Source organism: Ursus americanus, chromosome 1, assembly GCF_024610735.1.
Source record: "Ursus americanus isolate L20-20 chromosome 1, mUrsAme1.1.p, whole genome shotgun sequence".
Classification (NCBI taxonomy): Eukaryota; Metazoa; Chordata; class Mammalia; order Carnivora; family Ursidae; genus Ursus; species Ursus americanus.
Genome location: NC_142127.1, coordinates 38,532,814 through 38,558,958, shown reverse-complemented (window position 1 = coordinate 38,558,958; position 26,145 = coordinate 38,532,814). Strand labels below are relative to the sequence as shown.

General features: G+C 43.0%; 1 protein-coding gene across 8 annotated transcripts in view; it reads right to left on the bottom strand.

Annotated features, from left to right (window-relative positions):
• Nucleotides 1-25,726, bottom strand: part of TANC1 (tetratricopeptide repeat, ankyrin repeat and coiled-coil containing 1) — a 230,576-nt gene extending 204,850 nt beyond the window's left edge. For 4 of the 8 annotated variants that reach the window (XM_087861654.1, XM_087861610.1, XM_087861806.1 and 1 more), the window contains exon 1: nt 25,537-25,725. The gene's annotated coding sequence lies outside the window, so the exon portion shown is untranslated. Of the gene's footprint in view, nt 1-1,507; nt 1,658-25,536 lie in introns of all 8 variants that reach the window. The other 4 variants (XM_087861625.1, XM_087861725.1, XM_087861752.1 and 1 more) reach the window with 2 other exon arrangements.
• Between the last annotated feature and the right edge of the window lie 419 nt (nt 25,727-26,145).

Sequence of the window (26,145 nt, the reverse complement as noted above, 5' to 3'; positions counted from 1 at the left end):
GTATACAGTTCCTGCATAAAATTATTTTTCTTTTCCAGCTGTACTGACATTTAATTGACAAATAAAGCTGTAAGATATTTATTGTGCACAATGTGATGTTTTGATATACACACATTATGAAAGGATTACCCCCAAGTTAACATATCCATCATTCCACATATTTACCTTTTTTTTTTTTTGGTGAGAACTTTAAGTTTTATTTTCTTAGCAAATTTATTTCAATTACCTATAATACAGTATTATCAACTATAGTCACCATGTTATAAACCAGATCCTCAAACTTTACTCATAACTAAAAATTTGTCCTATTTTGCAAAACTCTATTTCCCCCATCCCCTATCCATTACTTTTCTACTTTCTGTTTATCAAGTTTGACTTTTTTTTTTTTTTTAAGAAATGATTTCACATATAAATGATACCATGCATTGTTTGTCTTCCTCTGTCTGGCTTACTTCACTTAGCATAATGCCCTCCAGTTTCCTACATGTTGTCACAGAAGACACAATTTCCTCCTTTTTTAGGGCTGAATATTATTCCAGTATGCATGTATATTTTTTTCTTTATGCATTCATCCACTAATGGACACTTACGTTGTTTCCATAAGTTCTTTAGTATCTATTTTATATAAATAACCTATTTAAGTACCTGACATCCCTTTCTATAAGTATATATGTTTATTTGATCCTTAGTACTATAATATTTCTTTCTGTCTTTTTTTTTTAAGATTGTATTTATTTATTTGACAGAGAGAGACAGCCAGCGAGATAGCCAGCCACAGGCAGGGGGAGTGGGAGAGGAAGAAGCAGGCTCCCAGCAGAGGAACCCAATGTGGGGCTCAATTCCAGAACTCCGGGATCATGCCCTGAGCCGAAGGCAGACGCTTAACGACTGAGCCACCCAGGCGCCCCTATAATATTTATTTCTGAGTGCACCCTACAACAACTAGAACAGTCCCAAACCATGCAGATTACTTGGACACTAATAAAATAACAGATTCTACAAATTCATTTTTTTTAAACTACTGTATTAAGTTGATTTTAGCACAATTAAGTTGTTGGAAGTCTTTCAGTAAAACTGTAGAAGGAGAGGGGTGCCTGGTTGGATTAGTTGGTGAACTATGTGACTCTTGATCTCATAGTTGTGAGTTCAAGCCCCACACTGGGCATGGAGCCTACTTAAAAGAAAATTAATTTAAAAAAAAAAAAGCGCTTGGGTGGCTCAGTCAGTTAGGCATCTATCCAACTCTTGATTTCAGCTCAGGTCATGATCTCAGGGTTGTGAGACTGAACTCTATATTGAGCTCCTACTGGGTGGGGGGCCTGCTTAAGACTCTCTCTCTCCCCCCTCCCTCCAACCTTCTGCCTCTCCCACCCCTTCTCCCTCTGCCCCTTCCCCACAAAAAATAAATCAATTAAAATTAAAAAGCTGTGGAAGGAGAATGTTCACTGCAGTGTTACTTAAAATTCAATAATAAGTAAGTAGTTTAAAAAATCATGTTTTGGGGCACCTGGGTGGCACAGTCGTTAAGTGTCTGCCTTCGGCTCAGGGTGTGATCCCGGTGCTCAGGGATCGAGCCCCTCATCAGGCTTCTCCACTAGGAGCCTGCTTCTTCCTCTCCTACTCCCCCTGCTTGTGTTCTCTCTCTTGCTGGCTGTCTCTGTCAAATAAATAAATACAATCTTTAAAAAAAAATTTTTTTAATAGAAATTTTTTTAAAATTAAAAATCATGTTTTACCTATAGGCGGGAATATGACTAATACACAATCGTTACAAATCACTTGTAAAATACATATTAATATTAGATAATACACACCATGTGTATGTAAAACAGCAAACTATATAATAAAAATGACAGCATGTCATTTAACATACATATCTTGTGCATGTATGCCTATGAAAACACTGAAGGAAGGAACACACCAAAAAATTATTTTTTAAGTTCCTTTTTATCTTTCTTTATTTTTTTAGTTGAAAGTAAAGAGAAGACTGTTTGCTGTGTGGGAACCTTTATAGGGGATTCTTCTAAGACACAAGGTGTTGGACCAGACAAAGAGGAAGAAACAAAATTAGGAACTGTGTCCCGAAAGTCCACATTGCATCCAGGTAGAGATGTAAAGAAAAGCAAGCAAAAGGCACAGCTGGTGGGTGCCCTGGGTCGGCCATAATCAAAGACGAGGGCAGTGGTGCCTATGCTATTATGTTTACCACGGACAGAAGTACAGAGTGGAAGTGAGCACTGTCTGGGAAGCATCCTGAGAAATGTGGGGCCTGGACAGAGCCTTCAAGGACAGGAAAGATTTAAGGGGGGAGAAGAGGGGAGAGGCTGTGTGAATGCAGACAGGTGTTAATAAGATGACCTATCCACCTGGAAGTTTTCTCATTAGCCAATTCTATAAAAACCCAAGGAAGAGCCTAAGCCATTACCGTCATTTTGGGAGCTTCAGCTTCAAGTGTCTGACCCTCTGGCTATATGCCCTCCAGCCAAGTGCTTGGGGGTGGGTGGGAAGGATTACCCAATAGAACCTGGTTAGCCTGTAGCAAATTTGATAGCATTCAGGAGGCAGGTAACAGGAGCCTAGCTCTGGGTTTTCAAAGATTAACATTTTTACGTTGGAATTTGCACCCCATCCCTAAAAATCTTAGTTTTTTTTAAGATTTTATTTATTTATTTGAGAGAGGAAAAAGAGAAAGAGAGCACAAGAGAGGGAGATGCAGAGGAAGAGGGAGAAGCAGGCTCCCCGCTGAGCAGGGAGCCAGATGTGGGGCTTGATCCTAGGACCCTGAGATCACGACCTGAGCAGAAAGCAGACGCTTAACAGACTGAGGCACCCAGGTGCCCCCAAATCTTGCTTTTTAAAAGAAAGTAAGACAAACACTGGTAACCATCAATTACACGGAAAAGTTCAATGGAAATAATGACTGAATTTCAGCTTATCATAACTTTTCAGCTAGCACACCAGCTAGCTAGCCAGCTCTAGCTAGGACCGTATCACACACAGGTGCAAACACAGAATATCTTCGTCTCGAGGGTAAGAGCGCAGGAGGAACTCCTGTGTGCTGAACACTTAACCAGACAAGGATCAGACGCTTTGTGCACTGTCTCTCTGTGTCTTCACAACCAGCAAGGCAAGGATTGGTCTTGGAAATGGTCACTCAGTGTGGAAATGGCAGAACTTCCATGCACACTCTGCTCTGTCCAGCTCCAAGCCTGTCATCTTTCTACTGAGACTAGTGTCATCTGTTCCAACAAACTCAAAAGCAGACATAAACACACCTTTAGTGTCACTTTAAAAAAAAAAAAGAAGCTATATGATCCATTTTCTCCTCAAAATAACATTTCTTTTATGATATAATTCATATATAATGCCAAGAACTCAATTTTAAAATCTAAAGTATATTCTCAAGCCCCAATACAGTAAAGTTGACCAAATATGATTTAGCAAAATAGTATTACAACAAAGCCCACAAATAAGTCAACTTGATTCTAAGTTGTTTTTTAAATGACTGCAAATCTAAAATATTAAAAACTCAACATTTTTCAATATGAAGATCTCAAATTGAGATATGAACATCAAGACTGATTTTTTTCATTCTCAGAACTAATGCAGTTTGTATTCTAAAATATACTACCCTATTCCTCTCAACCCCTTCTCCCCTTGCCTTCACTCTCCCCTCCCCACAAAGAGATCCCGCTGCTACAGTTAATTACAAAACAATGAATCTATTCTGTGATCTATAAACCATGAAGTAAAAAAGGTTAGGACCCATTGTTTAACCTCCCATGTCCTGAGATAGAAACCTTCCTTGAAAGTTTAAACTAGGTATGTCAAGTACACTAGAGTTACTTTGCCCAAACCACCTGAAAAGTTTTTCATATTAAAATGATTTAATTTCTTCAGCACTCTTTAAATGATTAAGAGTGATAATGGCAAACACACACTGTCAATGTTTGAAACATCATTGCCAAACCTTAGCACATTCATTCACACAGGAGACACCAAATGCTATTTGTTATAGAGTAAACCCAAGTCAGGACAAAAGACGATGTCTTCTCTCTAGACAAACTAAAGGAAAACTTTAGTAACCAACTTTTTTAAAAATTTAAAAAGAAAATTTAATTTGGAGCACCCAGTGGCTCAGTCAGTTAAGCATCCAGGTTAAGCATCTCAGGGTCATGAGATGGAGCCCCACATTGGGCTCCACACCGAGCATGGAGTCTGCTTAAGATTCTCTCTCCCTCTCCCTCTGCCCCTCCCTTCCACCCGCTCACGCACACGTGCTCTCACCCTCTCTCAAAAAACATTATAAAAAATAAAAATAAAACATGCAGAATACCAGGATGAAGCATGTAAAGAGTTCCTGTATTAGGAAAAAATAGTATAGAAGTAATTTTTTTTTAAGATTTTATTTATTTATTTGACAGAGATAGAGACAGCCAGCGAGAGAGGCAACACAAGCAGGGGGAGTGGGAGAGGAAGAAGCAGGCTCACAGTGGAGGAGCCTGATGTGGGGCTCAATCCCAGAACGCCAGGATCATGCCCTGAGCTGAAGGCAGACGCTTAACTGCTGTGCCACCCAGGCGCCCCTAGAAGTAATTTTTTAAATAGGGAAAACTGTTCAATCCTACCACCCAAAGATCTTCCAGACTTTTTTCTACATAAACAACCCATTTAAAAGGGCTACAACCTGCGCATAGTAGACCCTCAAATGTGCCAAACAGTTATATAATATATACTCTGAAGAAAAAAAGCATTAATGCAATGATGGCATGCATACTACTATACTATACTATATGCTATAGTGTGTGTGTGTATACATTTAATATGCTATAGCCTGCTTTTCAACTTAACGGTAGATAGAAGACATCTTTCCACATCTCCCTCTTCAGTTCCCTCTCACCCTATACAAAGCAGCTTATTATTCCATTGCAGGACCAAGTTTATCACCGAGCTCCTTTTGAGGTAAACATTTGGTTTCCCCACTTTTTTGCTATTAACCAATATTGCAGTGAATATCCATGTAATATAACTTTATGTGTTTATACAACTATTTTCTTAGCATAAATTTCTGGAGCTAGAATTTCTAGGTCAAAGAGCTGGCATGTTTTAAATTAGCACATTGAAAGACTGCCCTCCAGAAGAGTTGTCCCCATTTATTTCCCCAACACTGTATGAGAGCATTCATTTCCCCATTACCCTTACCAACACTGGCATTATTCTTTTTCATCAAACCGTGAGGGAAAGAAGTTATATTAGCATTGAATAAGCCCCTACCATGTGCCAGGCACCATCTTAAAAGCTTTATGTATACTGTGAGAGCCCTGTGAGGTAGGGTATATCTACTTAACTTATTATAAGCTTATGCCCAGAGATGTTAATTAAGTAACTTGCCCAAGGTCATACGCTTGTCAAAGAGGCTGCTGGGGTTTGAACCCAGTTCACCCATTGCCAGAACACACACTAGAGCAATTAAATTTTTCAGAAAGGTCAAAATCCTCTTCACTCATTCTAAATGGAACCCCACCATCTCTTTCCCCAACAAAACCTACTGAAAATTCTGATTTCAAGAACAGTGGAAAGATGGCTGGGGTCAGGAGAAGTGAATTCAAGGTTGAGTTCCACCACTTACAGGTTGCTGCTATGTGAGTTTGGGAAGACTGCTTAACCTGAATCTCTTTCTTTGGCTGAAAACTGCACATATCTACCATCTCTCCCTTAAAATGCTGTTGTAAAGCCCAAAAGGAACACCCATTCCTTGAGAACTACTTGCTGAGCCCTTTCCCTGTTCCCTGCAGTCTGGTGACAAAGGGGCCATCATAGCTCGGAGGATATAGGAAGAGATGAACATCAACCCAGAAAACCAACACACCTGTGACACAGAGCACGTAAGCATGAGTGAGTCACAGGGGCCACAGGGAAAGGAACCACAGCATTCCCAAAAAAATAGCAGTTTTTCAAAAAGATAAGAAGAACAATTACACAACACCCAGGAAAACACGTGAAATCGTATAAACAGAAAAGTCCATTAAGTAAATGTACGTTTTTAGTTGTATTTTTCCCAAAGGCATATACAAAGAATGGAAGGGAATAAAATCATGGATGTTGCATTAAACAAATAATTTTCTTTTCTCTCCTTTTCCAAACTTTACAGAGCATCATTTAACATTAATAGTTCTTAAAACATTTTCATTGCTATGAAAGTACAGATGAAAGAGATTAATTCTGACCGAAATAATGTATGTGAAGTGGGAAACTCTAAAACGACCCGTGAATGGTATTATTGTCAGAGCATGAAATAATCTAGCATTCTGCATAATAGCATTACAGTGCAGTAGCCCAAGTTATTTTTACACTGCTGCTTGGTTTCCGCCTCACCTGATAACGTACAACATTAGTCATTTCTTTACAGTATCTTCCTTCTTTAAAGAAGTGCGTGCATGTGGAAAAATGGCCAAATGGTACAAAAGGGTCTTCAGTAAAATGTATGACTCTCCTCCATCCCAGACCCCCGCATCCCTCCTAAAGGCAACTACTGCTTACAAATACGGATACGCACTTCCAAAGATACCCTATGCATGTATATCTTTTTCATTTAATAATATTCTTGGACATTTTTCCTTAAGAGCACATATAAACTGACCTCATTCTCTTAACACCTGCAGAACACTCTTATACAGATGCACCGTAATCTATTTAATTCAGACCACGTGCTATAAAAATGCCTGACAATGCTATTAAACACTACTGATGTAACTCTTTTTCCTTACATTTTGATTTTCCATCCTAGCAAACTTTACATCTTCTAAGTTTCTCAGCACGGCCCTTCGGGCCCACCAGCACCTTCACAGACACGGGCTCTCCAGGCTCTGTTCCCAGTATCTCCTGCTTCCAGTCAAACCCAGGCTGCATACAGTTCTCCTAAATACTCCATGCATTGCTCATGCTGTTGCTCTAGCGGCAACCCATCCCACCTTCCTTTGCTTGGTTCATTCTTACTCAGTCCTTCAAGAGAGGGTTTAGGTATAGCCTCCTTTTGGAAAGAAAGGATCTCCCAACCCTCAGGGCAGAGGAAATGCTCCTGTGCTTGGCTTGCCGCCACAGCCTAGGGCTTGCACTTAACCCCCTCAGGATGAATTTGACAAGTCAGCCCCGGTGACTAGATTTTAAATTTCTCCAGGAAAGAAAACATTGTATTAATCTTTGCGCCTGCCAGAGTTTAGCATAGTATCTGGCACACTAAATATACTGAATACCACTAAATCAAGCTAGAAGTAAAAAGGAAGCTCCTGAACACCTATTAGGTGCCATACCTTGGATGTAGTACACACATCACTTCCGAACACAATGACACCCAGTTTACAGATGAACAAACCAAGGCCCTGAAGTTAAGAAACCTGTCCAAAAGCATTAAGGGAGAGCTGAAGTTTGAAACCAAGTCTACTTTACTCCAGAATCACTGATCTTTCCATTCTGCTGTTGGCCACATGTTCTGATGCTGCAAGTTCAGCTCAGGAGGTCAAATATGCAGTCCTGAAGGGCAGGACACCTATGTAACTTGCGGGTAATCCAAGGCCCCCCCAAAAGTCAGCCAAGAGCAATCGAGAATGCAGGACTAAAATAGCAGAAAACAAAAAGGAGGTTATGAACAAGCAAATCTTGTCTACAGCATCCACAAACGTGCACTTCGCACACCCAGGCAGGGTCTTTCAGGAGCCATTCAAAATAAAGAGGACAAGCCGATTTAAGCAGCCGCAATATCCCTGCTTAATCCCACCAGCTCACTCTCCCAGTGAGCACTGTCTCTTTCTCTCCCCACCCCCAACTCTGCAGCATACGCAGTCCCCACACCATTGGCTCAAACTGACCTTTGGGCCTGCACCCATATAGGATTTAAAAGCTGAGCAATTCTGCACAGAATGAGCCACCCCTGGAAAAGCCCATGAGTGAGTGAGGGGTGGGACAGAGGGCAGACTGCAGGAGCAGGCACCAGGGTCCGCCTGTACACCTGCTAGGAGACCCAGGGCCGCAGATGGCTCTCGTCTGCAAGCTGAGCAAAGAATGCCTGCTCCTAAGGCCCTTAAGAGTATGAAATCAGATCATCTAAGAATAACCACTCAGCACAGAGCCTGGCACCTAGTTAGTGACTGAACAAACCAATCAGAGAACAAGCAGACCCCCTCCTATGCTCTCCACCAGGGCAGGGATAAGAAAAGGGGGTGGGGAAGTCCTATAACTAACAGAGGAAATAGGAATGGCATTTAGCAAAGGTGGGAACACAAGAGGAAGCCGCTCCTCCCTCCCACACATGAGAAAAACGAACCATTCAGCAGCAAGCAGTTAATGAACCCAAACCTTACTCACTAGGAGAGACAAAGCAGCAAAAACTATCGCAATGGTCACCAGACACCAACACAAAAGACACAGGCTAAAAATAAAAACCAAAAAACCCTTTCCCTCCTATTATCTGCCACGAACAAACAAGAATGCCTACCTCCCTAGGAAAGATAGAAGATGGTAGATAATGGTGAGAAAGAAATGCAGGGCCCAGTCAGCCCTCAATCCGTTGCCGAGTGTTAGAAGCAGGTGCTGACGGTGTGCTGAATGAAGCACACTGCCAGGTCTCACACTCCCTCCCAAGACTAAGGGAGTAAGGCTGGGTTTAGGCCTATGTGTTTTGACCTTACATCACTCAATTCTCAAAACCACCTTCAAAAGTACTCACATTCCCAAGTTCCAGAAAACAAGCTCAGGGAAGCTGGGTCACATCCAGGGTCACACTGAGACTAAGTCACATTTCGTCAGGTCACACTGAGTTGGGACCTTCACCCAGCTTGCCTTGCTTCCAAAGCCTTCACTCACCAAAAACAGGGATGGGCAAAATGGAAGAAGGTGGCCAAAAGATACAAACTTCCAGTTATAAAATAAGTAGGTCCCGGGGATGTAATGCACAGCATGACCACACTTAACAATACTGTATTGCATACTTGAAACTTGCCAAGAGAGCAGATCTTTAAAGTTCTCATCACAAGGAAAAAAATTGTAACTATGTGGTGACGGATGTTAACTCACTAGACTTATTGTGGTAATGATGTCACGGTACATGCTTTACATCCGAAACTAATATTACATATTAATTATATCTCAATAAAAAGAAAAAAGACACCAGGGCGCCTGGGTGGCACAGCAGTTAAGCGTCTGCCTTCGGCTCAGGGCGTGATCCCGGCGTTCTGGGATCGAGCCCCACATCGGGCTCCTCCGCTATGAGCCTGCTTCTTCCTCTCCCGCTCCCCCTGCTTGTGTTCCCTCTCTCGCTGGCTGTCTCTATCTCTGTCGAATAAATAAATAAAATCTTTAAAAAAAAAAAAAAAAAAAAAAAAGAAAGAAAAAAGACACCAAACTGACAGAGAGGAAAGGGGAAAGCGGCTAGGCTGGGGTCATGACTAATAACAAATAAACAGTCTAATGACCGGTTGGTTGACAGGGTTTAAAGCCCAGATTTCGAAGAGCTGAGTACTTTTCAGTGACCTTTTTTCCAGCTTTACTGAACTATCATTGACTTATATACGCAAGTTTAAGGTATACAACTGTGATGATATGATACACATATATATTGCAAAATGGTTACCACAATAAGGTTAGTTAACACCTCCATCCCTCATAGAATTACCATTTCTTCGTGTGTGTGCTGATAGCATTTAAGATCTACTTTTCTTTTTTTTTTTATGATTTTATTTATTTATTTGATAGAGAGAGACAGCACAAGCAGGGGGAACAGCAGAAGGAGAGGGAGAAGCAGGCTCCCCGCTGAGCAAGGATCCTGATGTGGGACTTGATCCCAGGACCCTGGGATCGTGACCTGAGCTGAAGGCAGACGCTTAACTGACTGAGCCACTCAGGTGCCCTAAGATCTACTTTCTTAACAATTTTCAAATATGTAATATAGTATTACGAATGCATCCACCCTGCTGTACATTTAAGCTGGCATTCAGTGTGATTTTCTGATCTGTGACCACCTAGGCCATTCACAGGCAAACCAAGAGCCCCAAGGCATTATTCCTCACTCTCCACCTGCCAGGTTCCCTCCTCCAACCTCTTTTTCATAAGCAAGGAAAATACTCATAATCTAATTTCCCTAGAAATCACTTGCAGAAGTCCACTTAAAAGGCAAAAACAAACCTAATTGGGGGGGGGGGGGCAGGGGAATGGGGGGGATACCACTTTTGAGTATTTAATCCAAATAACTAAAAAACAGCCTTGCCAAAATTAAATATGAATATACAAACGTTCCTAAAAACAAGCAATTTTCCAAGGTATCAGTTCTTACCAGAGATCAACATCATATCGTTTAAGGAGCTACTGAAAGCCCCCCGCCTTGAAAGAAGTGAAGTGAAAAGACAGCCTAGGACACACGGGGCCAAACATTCTCACCAGCCCAATCTTGTTGCGACCTGCCTGGCTCAATCCAGGATCCCAGGATTTTGATAGAAATGCAGACTGCCAGCCCTCACTCCAGACCAACTGAAACACCAACAGGCAGGGCCTGGAAAGGGCCCTTCGGAATAAGTGCAGTACAGCACCGTTTAGGACTAGGGGCGATCGGAGGAAGGGCTCTTTACCCATCTCCTCCTATAGAAGTTCGAGTCCAAGCCTACTCAAAAGACTTCAAGGAGCTCCTACAGGGAGGCTAGGAAGTGCTTCAAGAACCAAATTTCCAACTGGCTATAGGCAATTTCCAAATGCGTGTCCCTGAAGGGCCCCAAACTCTGCCCTTCCCCCCTCGTCAGCTAGGCCTTGATCATGGGTATCACCCGTTGTGCACACCTTGCTGCCTGCCTGGAAACAGCCTTGCCCTCTGTATACATTGAGTCACCGGCTAAGCAGTCCCTTCTCTGTTCTGGAAGAAGTTCCACTTCTTGCCCCATGCTCACCCCTCTTTGAGTTCTCATTCCCTCTGTTGTAAAAGCATGGTGGCACAGGACTGTCAACCCGAGTGCAAAACTTGGCAGAGCCAGGTTACTTTCAGCCCCTTTCCTTCTCTGCAACACGAGGGTGAGGACAACAGCACTCTATGTAAAAGTGCTTTGCAATGATGACATGAGCGAATGCACCTTAAATGCACAATAAAAGGTATTGAACTGACATTAGTTCTCTTCCTCCTACTAACGCAGGTCCCAAACATCATCTCTCACCTGACCTACTTCAAAAGCCTCATAAGAGAGCCCTGCCGCCCATCTGTCCCCGAGCCAGTGTCTCCTCCACACCACCACCCCCTAAGCTTTTCTCCGAAACATAGCTCTGATGACATCATCTCCCTGCTTTCAAACCTCTGACAGCTATCACTTGCTTTACAGGAGCAAGTCCATACTTCTTAGCCTAGCATGCAAGGCCTTTTGCAATCTGGCTCTTTCCTCCCTGCCACTGTACCCAAATGCCAAGCACCATCTGCTCTAGTAACAATACCCCAAACATGACTTGTATTTTCACGCCTCCCTGCCTCTGCTGGTCGAGCGCCCTTCACAGAGAGCCCCTCACCCTCTTCCCCTCCTGGGCACCCTTCACCCCCTTCCTGAAGTCCTCCCCAGCCACCAACTCCTCCTCCGCTTCCCGCTCCTCTTCTTCCTCCTCCTTCTCCCCCTGCCTTTCCTTCTCTACTCTCCTGCTGCACACCTGCTTTCTATCATTTGTACTATGCATGCACCTGTCTCCTCAGATTGAGGCACAGAGCTGGGCTTCAATCTCAGAAGGGCGCAATGACAGCCCCTCAAGAAGTATTTGTGGGAAGAATTATTGCAAGACTTCCACCAAATGAAAACAGTTTCTAATTCGTCAGTTAACGCCTTCATGATCACTTTTTACTTCTAAAACTCTTAAGGATATTATACTCCTTGAGTTAGCTAAGATTGCTCTTAATAAAGGAAGCAAAAAAGCCCTGTGAAGGTGAAATGTCTAAGTTCCGCCTGCTTAGAACTCAATCGCTATCCCTCTAGAAATGACATCCGCCCCCTTTGTCCACGATGGGAGAGGGAAATCACGCTCTCTCATTCTTTCTGGCTTGACTTTCGGTACGTGGAGCTGGACAGCTTAAGGAGTCCCTCCTGCTTAAACAAAACACTTCAGAAACGAAGGGATAAACAAAACTGTTACTTTGTGGCGCCTGGGTGGCTCAGTCGTTAAGCATCTGCCTTCGGCTCAGGGCGTGATCCTGGAGTTCTGGGATCAAGCCCCATGTCGGGCTTTTCGCTGGGAGCCTGCTTCTTCCTCTCCCACTCCCCCTGCTTGTGTTCCCTATCTTGCTGGCTGTCTCTCTCTGTCAAATAAAAAAAATTTTTTTTAATTAAAAAAAAAAACCTGTTACTTAATGGCAGGGGGAAAAAGTGTAACAAGCTCAAGTGCGCTGGACTTGAGTGCCCTAAGGGAATCAGGTTTACTCTCAAAGAACAGGTGCTGCCTGGGCAGAGAGCAGGGTGAGCTCGTCTTCCTGGGACCTGTTCTTTCTTTCTTTTTTTTTTTTTTTTTTGAAAATTTTATTTATTTTTTTGTCGGAGACAGAGTATGCAAAGCAGTGGGAGCGGCAGGCGAAGGAGAAGCAGACTCCTCACTGGGCAGGGAGCCCAAAGTGGGACTTGATCCCAGGACCTTGGGATCATGACCTGAGCCGAAGGCAGACCCTTAACTGACTGAGCCACCCAAGTGTTTCTGGGACCTGTTCTTGCACAAGTCATTAACAAAGCCACATGTCCCAAGACTCAGAGACAGCTGATTGGAAAAGAACTATTCCTGGTTTACTCAAAATGCCAGAGTCAAGGCCCATAATGTCTATTTAAACAGCCTCCAAAATGTATTCCTTGACTTCTCCCATTTGAAACTGAGGATATAGTAATTATCCCTCTAGGTGAGTCTTTAACAAGGAATAGGCCAGGGAGGAAAATCTCGCCTCCTCCCCACTGTGAAGCTCTGAGGCCCTTCAGGGAAGCACCGACCCCTCTCCTCCGCAGGAAGCCTGCTCTTCTGGTTGGCAATGGCCCTGCTCATAAACACACATGTATTACTGGAGTATGGAGCTACAGGCTTACTTCACCTAAGTAAAATAAAGTGTACTATTCTAAACCACACTCAAGTGAAACTCTACTGAAGTTTGCAGAGCTTCTCATGTTCTCGCAATCCTTAGTAAATAAATGGACTTTTAAAATACTGATTTTCATTTAAAACCAGTGTGTTAGCAATATCCTCATGCCAATAATAAAATACCCTTTTTCTCCGGTTCCTTCTTCTTTATAAATTACCACCTAAAAATGTCCCATTTATTTGTTCAAAAGATGTCATACAAATATCTAATTGTTCTAATATAAGCAACCAACTAACTATACATTTTATCTCGAAATCAAGGTCCTACCTGGACTTCCATAACAAGTACCTTACAATTAGCAGTTTTAAAAACACTCAGAACAAAAAATTAATAAATAAATAAAAATAAATAAATAAAAACACTCAGAACAAAAACTCCCATTCAATTCCTGATCCAGAAAGCAGAGCTTAAAAATATGGTTAAGAGGAGAAGAAGAAAGAAGAGGTTGTGTTTTGGTATCTTTGAGCCAAGCACCGTGCTAAGCATTTGTTTTGTTTTGTTTTGTTTTATTTTTAGGTTTTTAATTCCAGTTAACAGAGCATGTTATAATAGTTTCAGGTGAACAATATAGTGATTCTTCACTTCCATACATCACTCAGTGCTCATCACAAGCAGTGCTAAGCGTTTTATTTGGGCTCTCACCTTCAGTCTTGGCAGGAAGCCTATGAAACAGGACTACAACCCCCATTTTACAGATAAAAGGACAGAGCTCAAGTAAACTGCCCAGAATCACACACAAAACCACAGTTCACTTGGCTTTAAAGATCATGCTTTTTTCACTAAAACCTATATATTTGTATTTTTAAAAGAAGAGGAAAAAAAGAGCACCGTGTGTGTGTTTTTAGTGTACTACTATAGTTCCAAAGTACTTACTATCCAAGGTGACTTATTATTCACAACAAGCAAATTTTAATATATAGAACAGTATTCCTGCCCTCTCAGGGATTAAATCAAGAATGTGCTGGAAACCACCTATGATAGCTACCATTCATCACACAAAGCTACTTTATATATGCCATGCTATTCTTCATTAAGACACACAGAATTTCTTTGAATTTAATTTTTCCCAGACATACAAGTACTTGGAAGGATATCAAGGGAAAAAAAACTTAAATATCAAATTAAGTTAGCAAAGTCAGCTACAATAGGAACTTTTATTTACATGTCTGAGTTTCCAAGACAATGTACATACAAAATTACAACCCCGAGGGTGTGCTTAGATTTATAACTGTACTTCAAATTAGCATAAGCATTTATCAGAAAAATATCCTGTTAAAATTTATCCAATAGAGGTAGAATTAATGCATATTCCTAAATTAATGTGCCTAGAATAAATCTTTATAGAATAGTGTTTTACAATTACAACTCAGATACCCTGTGACTTTTTTTTTTTTTTTTTTGATTTTTATTTATTTGTCAGAGAGAGAGAGCACAAGCAGGGGGAGTGGCAGGCAGAGGCAGAGGGAGAAGCAGGCTCCCTGCTAAGCAAGGAGCCCGATGCAGGACTTGAACCCAGGACCCTGGGATTGTGACCTGACCCAAAGGCAGATACTTAACTGACTGAGCCTCCCAGGTGCCCCAATACTCTGTCATTCTGAATCAAATTCAACCACCAAAAATGTTTAATGCTCAAGCTACTTTACCCAGTAGGCACATGGTTTATAATCTTAAAATATACTGAAAAAATTGTAACCATTTAACCAGGCCAACTATTCAGAATAACACCATGTTTCCAATCACAACTGGAATAAGTTAAGCCTGTACCCCCTTGTTATACTAATAAAATCAATTTCCAAATGAACTCTAAGCCACTACATATATATATATATATATATATGTATGTATATATACACACACACACACACACATATGTATAGCATTTATATATACATAAGTTGCTCAGTTAAAACGGCTGTTCTCAAATCATGGGGAAGAGAAAAGCATAGTCTAGAGCCTATTCTTCCCCAAAATATTTAACCTGAATTTAAACCAGGCCTTGAGATCTAACCTCTAATTTCTAGAAAATACAGAGGACAAAGGACAAGGTAAACAATACCACAAGGAAACAAATTCAGATATGGGACATCCTGCATGATCTCTTCTAAAAGTCAGAAGGGAGAAGGAAGGAATGGTGAGATAGCATTTTTCTACATTTAAAAAGACTAAAGAGACAAAATCAATGAAAACCCACAGTGCTAATACAAAAACCTTGACTGAATCCCCGTTCCAAGAAAACAGAAATGGTGACAAATGCCATCTGGGGGACAATTCGATGACATTAAGAAATCACTGTTAATTTTATGAAAAGTGATAATGAAGTGATGGGGGTTTTTAAGTCCTTAGCTAGAAATGCATACAAAAGTTTGTCAGGATGTCTGGGCTTTGCTTGAAAATATTTCAGCAAATTAGGGTTACTTGGCTGGCTTAGCCCGTGGAGCACTGAGACTCTTGATCTCAGGGTTGTAGGTTCAAGCCCCACATTGGGTGGAGAGATCACTTAAAAAAATTTTTTTAGGGGCGCCTGGGTGGCGTAGTCGTTAAGCGTCTGCCTTCGGCTCAGGGCGTGATCCCGGTGTTCCGGGATCGAGCCCCACATCAGGCTCCTCTCCTGGGAGCCTGCTTCTTCCTCTCCCACTCCCCCTGCTTGTGTTCCCTCTCTCGCTGGCTGTCTCTATCTCTGTCAAATAAATAAATAAAATCTTTTAAAAAAAATTTTTTTTAATCTTGAAAAAGTAAAATAAAATACTTCAGCAAATTAAATCCAACATTGTTCTCTGGCAAAGATGCTTTGCAAAAGAAAGTTTCTACAATTCAATGTATTTGGGAAATGCTTAAAACTTTGTTTCCCTCCAAGGAGATTCACAACCATCATTAGAAATAATGGTACTCAAAAGTCTTGCAGTTAAGAAGAAAAAGACCTATTTTACTTTGGTTTACCCAGATCTTCCCACTTATCTGACCATAGAGCCTTTTTTCACTGCATAACATCTACTAATTTCCTGAAAATCAGTTTCCATGGAACCCTCTTTGGGAACTGCTGCTTTATCTAGCTAACTCATTCTGAAGTAAGGCTCTCTTAAGTCACATACATGCTGCAAGAACCCTGAATAATAAAAAAACTCACAACTGCATCTATTTGCAACTTTGGAACCTCTCACTTTTTCTGTCTTTGCATCTATCAATAAGTATACGTTGACTCTTTACGTTACCATGTTTTAATTTCTAAACCAAATTCTTCGTATAACACAAAATTGCCACTGCAAAATTTCCCTCAATGGAGTTAAATTTTACTTACTCAAATCCATTTCCTTTGAAATCCACACTGGAATAGATTTCAAATTCATAAGTTGTCAAACCACACCATGTTTTCACTTTCAAAACTTCCCTGAGAAAGTTCGAAGGCTCCTTAAGCCCTCTCCAATGACTCCTCAAAATAAGTTACTGGCTTCGGAGTAATAAAACACAAAACAAAACAAAACCTGAAATCAAAACTCTCTGACAATCTTTCAGGTAGTACTTAAGGGCTTCTAACAATTTACCTCAAAGTCCCCCAAATTCCCACCAGCAGTGGTCCCATTCTTATAAAAGAGTCTTTCGGGTACTTGAACAATTAGATCCCCAGACAGACTGACCTCATCACAAATTCTATCTACTCCATGGCTTAAAGTGTAAAAGCAAGCTTTCGACTAATATTTGCAATTCATTTGGTGAAAAATGTGTCCTATTCCGTTTAAAAGCCTCACAACTTAAAAATTCTTTGGGAATACACTTAAAAGAAGACAAAAATGGCTAACAAAGAAGTCACTGCTATAAGGAAACAATAAAATTTTATGTCTCCCTTGCATCTAGGAGGCAATTTACAACATTCAAAACCCTTTCATAGACATTCTGTCATTTGACCCTCAAAACCCTAGAGAGATGTCTGTTTTCCATCATGATAGCATATATCTAACATTGCTCAACTTGAAAGCCAATAACTTGTCAACCCACAATTATCCTTACCATGGAGAGAATAATGGCATATGTAATTCGATTCAGCTGAGCCATGTAAAGTCCATCACCTCCTGTCATCTCCCAATGGGGACACTCAGGCCAGACCCTGACCATGGAAGTCCCCCCGTGATTTTGCTTGGTGCTACTTGCAGACAGCTAACTGTCCACGAGCATTTAGAGCTTCATACAACCCATCTCCCAGGCCTTGTCTTCACTCCACAGGGGAGGACACTCTCCTTCGAACTGACTGCACCTGCCTAGGATTGTCCAGTGATGTTTCTGCAGCATCAGCCCGCACAGCTTCCCAAGTGTACCCCTGTCAGTGTTCCCACATGAAAGGAGAACAATGTCTAACTGCGGACAACACATGTCAGGGCAGACAAAAAAAAACTTTGGAATAAAAATGCCCTGGGTTTGGATCCTGGCTCCTCCTGTCTTGGCCACGCGCATTCCTTGACCTCGGATCCCTTACATGTATACAGAGCACTCTACCTCCTAAGGTTGTTGAGGGCTGATGGAGAGAGGAACACTTCCCCCCAACCCCCACCCACCACCCAGTAACCAGCACAAAGCTGTAAACAACTGAGGGTTCTCTGCCTGCCTCCCTTTTCTCCCAGGAAAGAGAAACAAGCAATTTTAAAAACTAAGGCAAGACAGGACCCCCAACCATCAAGAAGCCTACAACCCGGGGTGCCTGGCTGGATTAGTTGGTAGAACATGAGATGCAACTCTTCATCTCGGGGTTGTGAGTTCAAGCCCCAAACTGGGCATGGAGCCTACTTACAAAAGAGAAAAGAAAAAAAAAAAAAAAAAAAAAGCCTACAACCCATAGGCAAAGTAAGCAGGCCAGCAACATAATAATAAAAGGCAAAACAAAAAAACGGACGCCTAGGTGGCTCAGTTGGTTAAGCAGCTGCCTTCAGCTCAGGTCATGATCCCAGGGTCCTGGGATTGAGCTCCATGTCAGGCTCCTTGCTCAGCAGGGAGTCTGCTTCTCCCTCTCCTTCTGCACCCCCACCTCCACTCATGTGCTCTCTTTCTCTCTCTCTAATAAATAAATAAAATATTTAAAAAAAAAGGAAAGAAAAGAAAGGAAAAGAAAAGAAAACAAAACAAAACAAAACTAGTGGGGCATGGGGAGAACAGCCTCCCTAGAGGCAAAATTGATACATAGTATGTGACAGTTATGGAATGGGCAGGAGCTGAGTGGCATTTGCAGAAACAGAGAAGACAACTGGGTCTGGAAAAGAAAGTAATGAACCAGATCATGGAGAATCGTAAAAGCTATGCATAAAAGGGGAACAGCCCTGGCTCTTGTCTGTCCCTGAATCAGTTGTCCTTTCAGCTACAAATAACAAAAATTTCATAACTAAGAAGTGACACGAAAACAGGGTCTCAAAACTTTTTAGTCATGTAGCCCTAAAAGTAAAAAAATTAAACATGTACCCCCAACATGTTATAAATTGCATATAATTTATACATAACTAAAACACTGGAGTTATGAATTACATGGATATACTAATGTAGTGTGTACATTATAAAACATCCATTAAAAACTTTTTAAAGGATGAGAATGATGCAAACAGTATTCTTAAGTTTATTTTTATTAATACAAATCCATACACAATTTTTGTACCAATTTACTAATCTGAGTTAAAAGTCATTTCCTCAGGGCACCTGGGTGGCTCAATCAGTTAAGCTTCCAACTCTTGGTTTTGGCTCAGGTCATGATCTCAGGGTCCTAAAATGGAGTCCCACAACAGGCTCTGTGGGGCGTCTGCTAGAGATTCTCTCCCTCCCCCTCTGCTCTTCCCCCTACCCCAGCTTGAGCTTCCTCTAAAATAAATAAATTTTTTTAAAAATAACAAAAAAAGTCATTTTCTCATCTCCTTAATAAAACTTTCTTGATCCTATAAACTTACATCATTATCATTAAGCTTTCTTTGCAAGAATCTTTTTAAGCCACTTGCCCATTTTGTGGGAGTCAGTTTACTCAAAAATAGACAATATAATTCATAAACCCATTTACACGGATAGAGTTCACCAAAGGCAAGAATTAGAATTAGAGTAACACCGGCAATTCCACCAGGTTGTAAAATGCTCACTCATCTCTCAGGTAATCTAAGTAACAGGAGACTTTCAGATATACCAACCAGTGTCAACCATCTCAAATATTAGTAAAGCTTTTTTTTTTTTCCTAGATAAAGTTCTAATAGTTCCTTCCTTTCCAGACAGGATGGTCTAGCATACTCCATTTGGACATAACTGCCTCAAACAATAATAAAGTTGTTCGGGGTCACAGTGGTATCAGGGTTAGTTAATTCAGCAGCTGGAAAATGCCACTGTGTTCTTAGGCACATCCATCTTTGTACTCTGTGATCCTCAGAGTATCAACCTGTTCTATTTTGCTGACAACCTTCGGTTCCCAATATGGTGATACCTAATAGTTGTCACATGAATATTCATTAACCAGTCATCAGCAAGAGGCATGGTATTACTATAAAGTTGACTTGACTTAATCAAGATTCACTCCCCAGGGCAGAGGACACACCCAACTTACCCTGAAGTGCATGGCCAATGGAAAATTAATCAAAAGCAAGATTATGATACCAAGTAATATGGAAATTATTATAGCAGTGGCCGTCATAAAGAATCATGTAACCACTAGAATGTGAGTGAGCCTAGGCCCAGGCAGAAAAACCAGCCAGCTGAGCCCAGCTCCAATTTCTGAATCTCGATCAACTAAACAGTACTTGGTTTAACCCACAAGAAGCTAAGGGGACCAGGATGCGGAATGCTGTGGTTTGGGCAACAAACCATCCCTGGTATAACACTCTATGTACACAGGACAGTAGGGGAAGAAAAAACTATACTGGTTCACTTCCAAAGATTTTTTTTTTTAATTCAAACATCTAGTTCAGGGTAAGCAAGCACTCAATAAACATTAATAACTGATGTCACTAACCCCAAGTGATTTAGAATAAAGCATGGCAAAAGAGGGCAGTATAGTGGGATACATGATAATAATGACCAATTCCCAACTTTTTTGCAGTAATTCCATATCCTGTTATACAAGTGTCTGTATATGCAGCAATTCAAATCCCCACAGAACGTGGAAAAGTCTCAAGACTGTGGGGTGTACATCACAGGAGCATTAAAAATGTCCTTACCCTCTGGTACATTGGTATGTTGTTATGACCAGCAATACCACTTTGGAAACATATCCTGCATTAAACAGCTAGCTCATTTTGTTTAGCCAGCTCCCTCCCTCTTCCATTAACAATAACCCCCTTCTTTGTGGGGCACTTTGTCTCCCCACAGTCCCATCTTGTGGGTCTAATGGAGACTGCCAATCGTAACTCTCCTTTGGTTGGCATCAGCCAATCCGGGTTCTCTCCAGGGTTTTCCCAAATTGGAACTAAGAGCAAAGAGTCAGTTTCTTGATGATGTGAGGTTCTGAAGCTACGAGCAGCCAGGTGACCCTATGTGGGCCAGTGTGCTGCGCCCTGTAATTTAATGATGAGTAAAGGGCTCTGATAGCCTAAGAGATATTTCTTCTCAACACACCTAAACATCCAAATAAACTGGCTAAATAAATTATGGTAATGTATGTAATGTATTTATCAAACAGCCATTGAAAGTGCCAAAAAAGAATATACTGATATGACAGGGGGGAAAAACACATTACATAAGTATATACTATCCTCTAAACTGTGCAAATATATGTACCCTCGTATGTCAAACCTTTTTCACATTTCTTCAAAAGCACAAGTAATAAAAGATCCTGGTTTTGCATTAGTATATATGCATGAAAATAACATAACCAAGTGTTTTTTAGAGACTGCCCCACCCCCCACCCAGACTCACAGAGGTAATAAGCCACTGTTCGTGATAGGCAAGCAACCCTAGGGTGGGGCAGGGAAGGTGGTGAGTCACTGTGGCTCTGGGCTATATGACTGAACATACTGAGTTCACATCTACATACAACTGGGGCTAGATTTTCACTAATAATTCCTTCATGGTAGTGGCAAAAATCTGTGCTAAAATCCAGGGACTACGCCATCCCTCTGCACCAATTCTCTTGTCCTTGACATTCTTGTCTATGGGACTCTTCTTTCCAGAATATTCTTCTTGATCACACATACCTGCAAGAGCCCTTAAAGACAATAGCTATTGTAGGACAACTGCCATCAATACCACAGCCAAACCAAACGAGAACCCCTTCCACTCTCCACAAGATAATGTTTCCTGATAGCCTTCTTCACCAAAAGTCTTCCCCTATCATTCAAAATCCAGTCTCCTGGTAATAAAAAACCAGGTGCTTTGCTGCTATCCTCCCCTTCTGGTACACTGATAACAAAGTCTCCCAACTTCACTAGCAAATATTGCTTCATCATGCTCTCTCTGCTCACACACCTGGAAACGGCAGCCTTTCCTTTCCAGTCAATCAGCACCTCTTGGGTACGTACTCTTTTTTGAGGTTTAAACCCCACTGCTTCATATTCTGAAGAAGCAGTCTTCTGAGAAAAAGTTTAAAAAGCTAAAGATGGACAGGCTGCTCAGACATAAAAGGGCCTATAGCTTAGGACATAATTTTTTATTTTAGAACCTTTTAAAGAAAATCCATACCAGCTTCCAGATGAGTGTCAAGTTGCACTCGGTGCTCTTAAATAGGCAAGCAGGACACAGTACAAACATTTAGAGTCACAGTGAAAATGGGTCACCTGCAGCCTACTCCTTACTTCTTTACCGTTACACTAACAGCATCAGGGAAGAATTTATGTAGCACAGAAAGTGCTGCAAAATTAGACTTATCCAGACATCAGTAGAAAGAGCCCAAGAACGATGACACCAAAAAAGGGACATTTATCCAGGCTTTGTAATTCCGCTGAGAGATACCAAGATGAAAGGCAAATAAGTTCATTTCTTATTTTAAAAAAGACATACAGATTTGAGAAGTGATTTCCTTAAGAATGCTGTCTGGGTTACTAGTCTGGATTATAAATCACACTAGACCCCGAAGCCTACTTAATAAAAGAGAAGTTGAAAATAAACAAATGATTAGTTAGAGGTATGTGAATTTCTAAAACTCTCTTGGGGAGAAAGTTTTATTACCATTATTACTGATCTGTTGTTAACCTCTCACATCAAAGCATAGATGTTAACCCTGGGGTTCTGAAACCAGAATAACCCGTAAATGAAATACTATGAGAAATTGCCACATATTAACATTAGTCGGTTTGTCACGTTTTAGCCAATTCTCAGGTGACTCCATAAATAAAGGAGGGGGATGGGTAGCATCAGAGGATCTAGATTTAAGTTCAACTCCACCATTTATAGAGGACACCCAGTAAACTGATCTAACTGGCTCGGCCTCAGTTTACTAAACTGAATTAAGGGTTAAAATATGTAGGTAAAGCCCTTTGCAAATCCCACAAAGCACTACGCTAATATTAGCACAGGTTACAGAAGGCCTACATTTCTCCAACTCTTAGAGAAGTTTAGTGCTGAAAGATAATTCCATTTTAGAGATGACAATGATGAGAAAACCAAGGCCCAGAAAGGTGTTAGAGCCTTGAATAGAAAACACTTTTGTCAAGTGGTTGTGAGGAGGTTTTAATTTTCCACCACTGAAATACACATTTAAAAGGCAGTCAAACAAAGTTATCCTAGACACTAAAATCCCTCCCCAGCAATATGAGAGCGCGCACACACACACACACACATCCTCTGCTTCGTTTTGCCTTTGTAAACCTTACTCCTGTAACAAGTTAAACTAAACTTTTCATCAGAAAGATTTAAAAAAGCCACTTCTCTGTGAGGCTCACAGCCTACTTTCAGCTCAACCTAGACAAAACCTTTACAGTTGGGTTAGAAATGTCTAAAAGAAACATTGACATAACATTAACCTCCAGCTATGTGGCAGGCGTCATTATAATATGGATTATAGTTTTATCAGCCCAGGGATACTGGTTTTAATGTTCCCTGGGAGATAAAGAATTAATCAGCAACTCTAAGGGGGATACTGCCTAAAAATGGACAGTTTAATCAAGACAATTTCATTGTCTTCAAAATTGTGCCCTCAATCACCCAGTATCAAAAACCCAGTATGGCACCAAATAAACTGTGTGTGGTGAAAGAGACAAAATGTTCTTTTTTTCTACAGGCTCTTATGGGAAGCAGAAAAGGGCTGACTATGAATCAGTTATGCTTTAGTTCCACTATGGACATAAATTATGATAATTTGGACATTCTGGTGGTTAAACCAGGAAAGCAGAAAAACATTGCTTCCAAGTCCCAGCAAAAGTTAAGTTTGTGGCAACACAGCTGAAAGACAGGGTCATGAAAAAGTAACCTTACATTTATTTCTGGACTTTCCTGCCTCCTCTAAAATGGATGACACTATTTCCCATCCCTTATTGTCAAATCACAACAGTCCGGAAGCCTGGACCAAGTTCACTTGGCAGGTAACAGGAGCAACGCTAAGAGGAAGTCCTGAAGGATGTCAGATACCATATTTCCTTTATTCCTGCATACTTTTCATCTCAATACCACCAAGATATATTTACCACGAGTTCTGATTGACACCCACCACACATTCTGGCTCACAAACTCTGCAGAAACTGGCATACTCTCAGGAAGGTCCCTCGTGAGATCTCTTAAGTAGATTAGATGAGTAAAACATTCAGACTACTACTATAATGACCATCTCTCAGTCGCTCATAAATTCTCTCATTCCCAGCAATCAAGAAACAGCTGTTAAAATCCAGGAATCTTCCTAGTAGCAGATCTAAAATACCTCAAGCTGGCCAGCAGAGCTTCACAACTGCGGCTTCTCCTTCCCCTCCCCCATCCCAGGAGTGCCAGGCTGGCAGGAATAAAGATGACCCAGGAAGGGGGCGGGGGGGGGGAAGTAGGGTAACGGATCTGGTGAAAGTAGAGATGCACACTCCCCTCATTTCCACTATAGAGGAATACGAACGAACTGTCTGTACCAACTAACGAGATTTCTCCTTTCCTCTCCCATCCCCACCCCCTCCAAACACATTATTAACTTCTGCAGTCTGGTGGTCTGGCATTTCCAGAGTTGGTGACCTCAGCAGTCCTAAACCCTTTCTCAAAGACTCTAAGCCAGGCACTTCCTTTCCGTGCCAGAGTTCGAGGCCCATCCCACGGTTAGTTAGATTCAGCTTGCCTTTACCTGGTAACCCGCCCAGACGGCGCGGCTCCTAGGGTCAAGTTCAAGATGAAGGTGCCCTCCTACCCTCCCCTAGTTGATTCCAACACGGACAGCGCTACCGATACGAGTCTCATCACCTGAGGCACAGTGATCTGGGGCTGCCAAGACTGGGCTGGAGGGGAAGACTGGCCGAGCCCAGCGTCCTCCGAACCTCTGGCCGCGGGGCGGTCTTTCTACCTGGGCACCGCCGCATTTCCTCCCGGAGCCTTACACAATAAGTCAAGTAAGTTTTGAGACTGCCGATCCCGAGACCTTTCTGTCTGCAAATACGCCACACAGTGCTTAGGGCTTCCTTCCTCGCCAGCCTTTCCGGAAAGCTGCCGCGCCAAAGCCGGGAGCCCCGCAAACCCCCAGCGCTGAGCCCCTGCACCCCAAAGTCTTCCAGTAAGACGTGGGCTTTGACGGATAAGTCCCCCCAAAAGTGACCACTCTCCGCTACCCAAGAACAGAGGAATTCATAATCTTGATACAATCATCGTCTTTCCCAGCTCCCCCTCAATGTCTACTCCTACCCTCCCCCCCCCCCAAAAGAAAAGAACGTGGATATGCTAATCGCTGTGTTTTGGAAGGGAAGCAACAGACTTACAGCCCAGACTGGGGAAATACCACAACCCCCATTCCGCCCTCGGGCTTAAGTTCAACCCGCAACTTCGCGACCCGAGCTCCCCTACACCCCGGGGGCGCCCTGGACCCCGCGGTGCCAGGCGCGCTTCTCCTCCGCCTCCTCTGCCCCAGGTACCAGGCGCAGCCCAAGCCCTTGCCAAGCCCGCGAGCTACAGAGGAGGCGGGAAAGGGGGCGAGGAGGCGCGCCGGGCGGGGGTGGTCCCGAAACTCAAGCATGCTGCCGCGCGTCCCCGGTGCCCCCACACCCCAGTTCTGCCAGGGGCGACTCGGTCCGGTGCGGAGGGGACTGCGAAGGGAAGGCGCCGACTCTCCAGAGCCGGCAGGACCAAGGCCCGGGAGCCCAACATGTCCAAGCCTATCCCCGGAAAGCTCCCGGGTGTGCCCAGCGGGGGAGGGGGGGAGGCAGGCTCCAGAAACTTTCCCACATGCCTTTCCACTCTCCCCATCTCCCTCTACTCCTCCGCGGGACCCTCTCCTCCCCTCAGCACCGGGGCAGCTGGCCCTGCCCTGGACACAGGGAGGCCGGCGGCGGCGCCAGGGCGGCGGGAGTTACCTGCCGGGAAAGTTTCCAACTCCGCGGCGCGGTTCCCCACCCCAGGGCCGGGCCTCGGGGCGCGGCCAGCTCCACGGTCCGCGGCTACCTCTCCTCCGGCTCCCGGCGCGGCCACTGCTCCCGCAGCTGCCACAGCGAAGGCTGCGCTCCGGCCCGTCCCCCCGCCTCGCACGGCCCACACCCGGGCCTCATTGGCAGCGCGAATCCCCGCCCTTGCGCGTGTTCCCGAAGGCACCTTCCTCTCGCGCGCCTGTCCGGGCCGCGCCTCCCGCGCCCCTCCCCGCCCCGGGCTGCGGCGTCTCCCGGGACCCACTGGGGCGCAGCGCGCGAACTTACCGCCGGGCGCGGGCGCTGCGCCTCTCCGCCCCACCTCTCCCGGCCAGGTCTCCAGCGCCCCCCAAGGGGGGCTAATCTCCTGAGGCTGCGCCTGGGCCCCTCCGCGCCTGGATTAGATTGAGTGGTAGTTTTCCAACCTCTTTAGAATCAGTGTAGTGACACTGCGTCCCCTCCTTGCCGCGTTTTGAAAGCAGCCGAAGAAGACATATGGGAGCAATTAACTAAGCTGAAGTTTTGGTGGATGCTTCACGGTGACTTTTGTGGCTTTCCTGA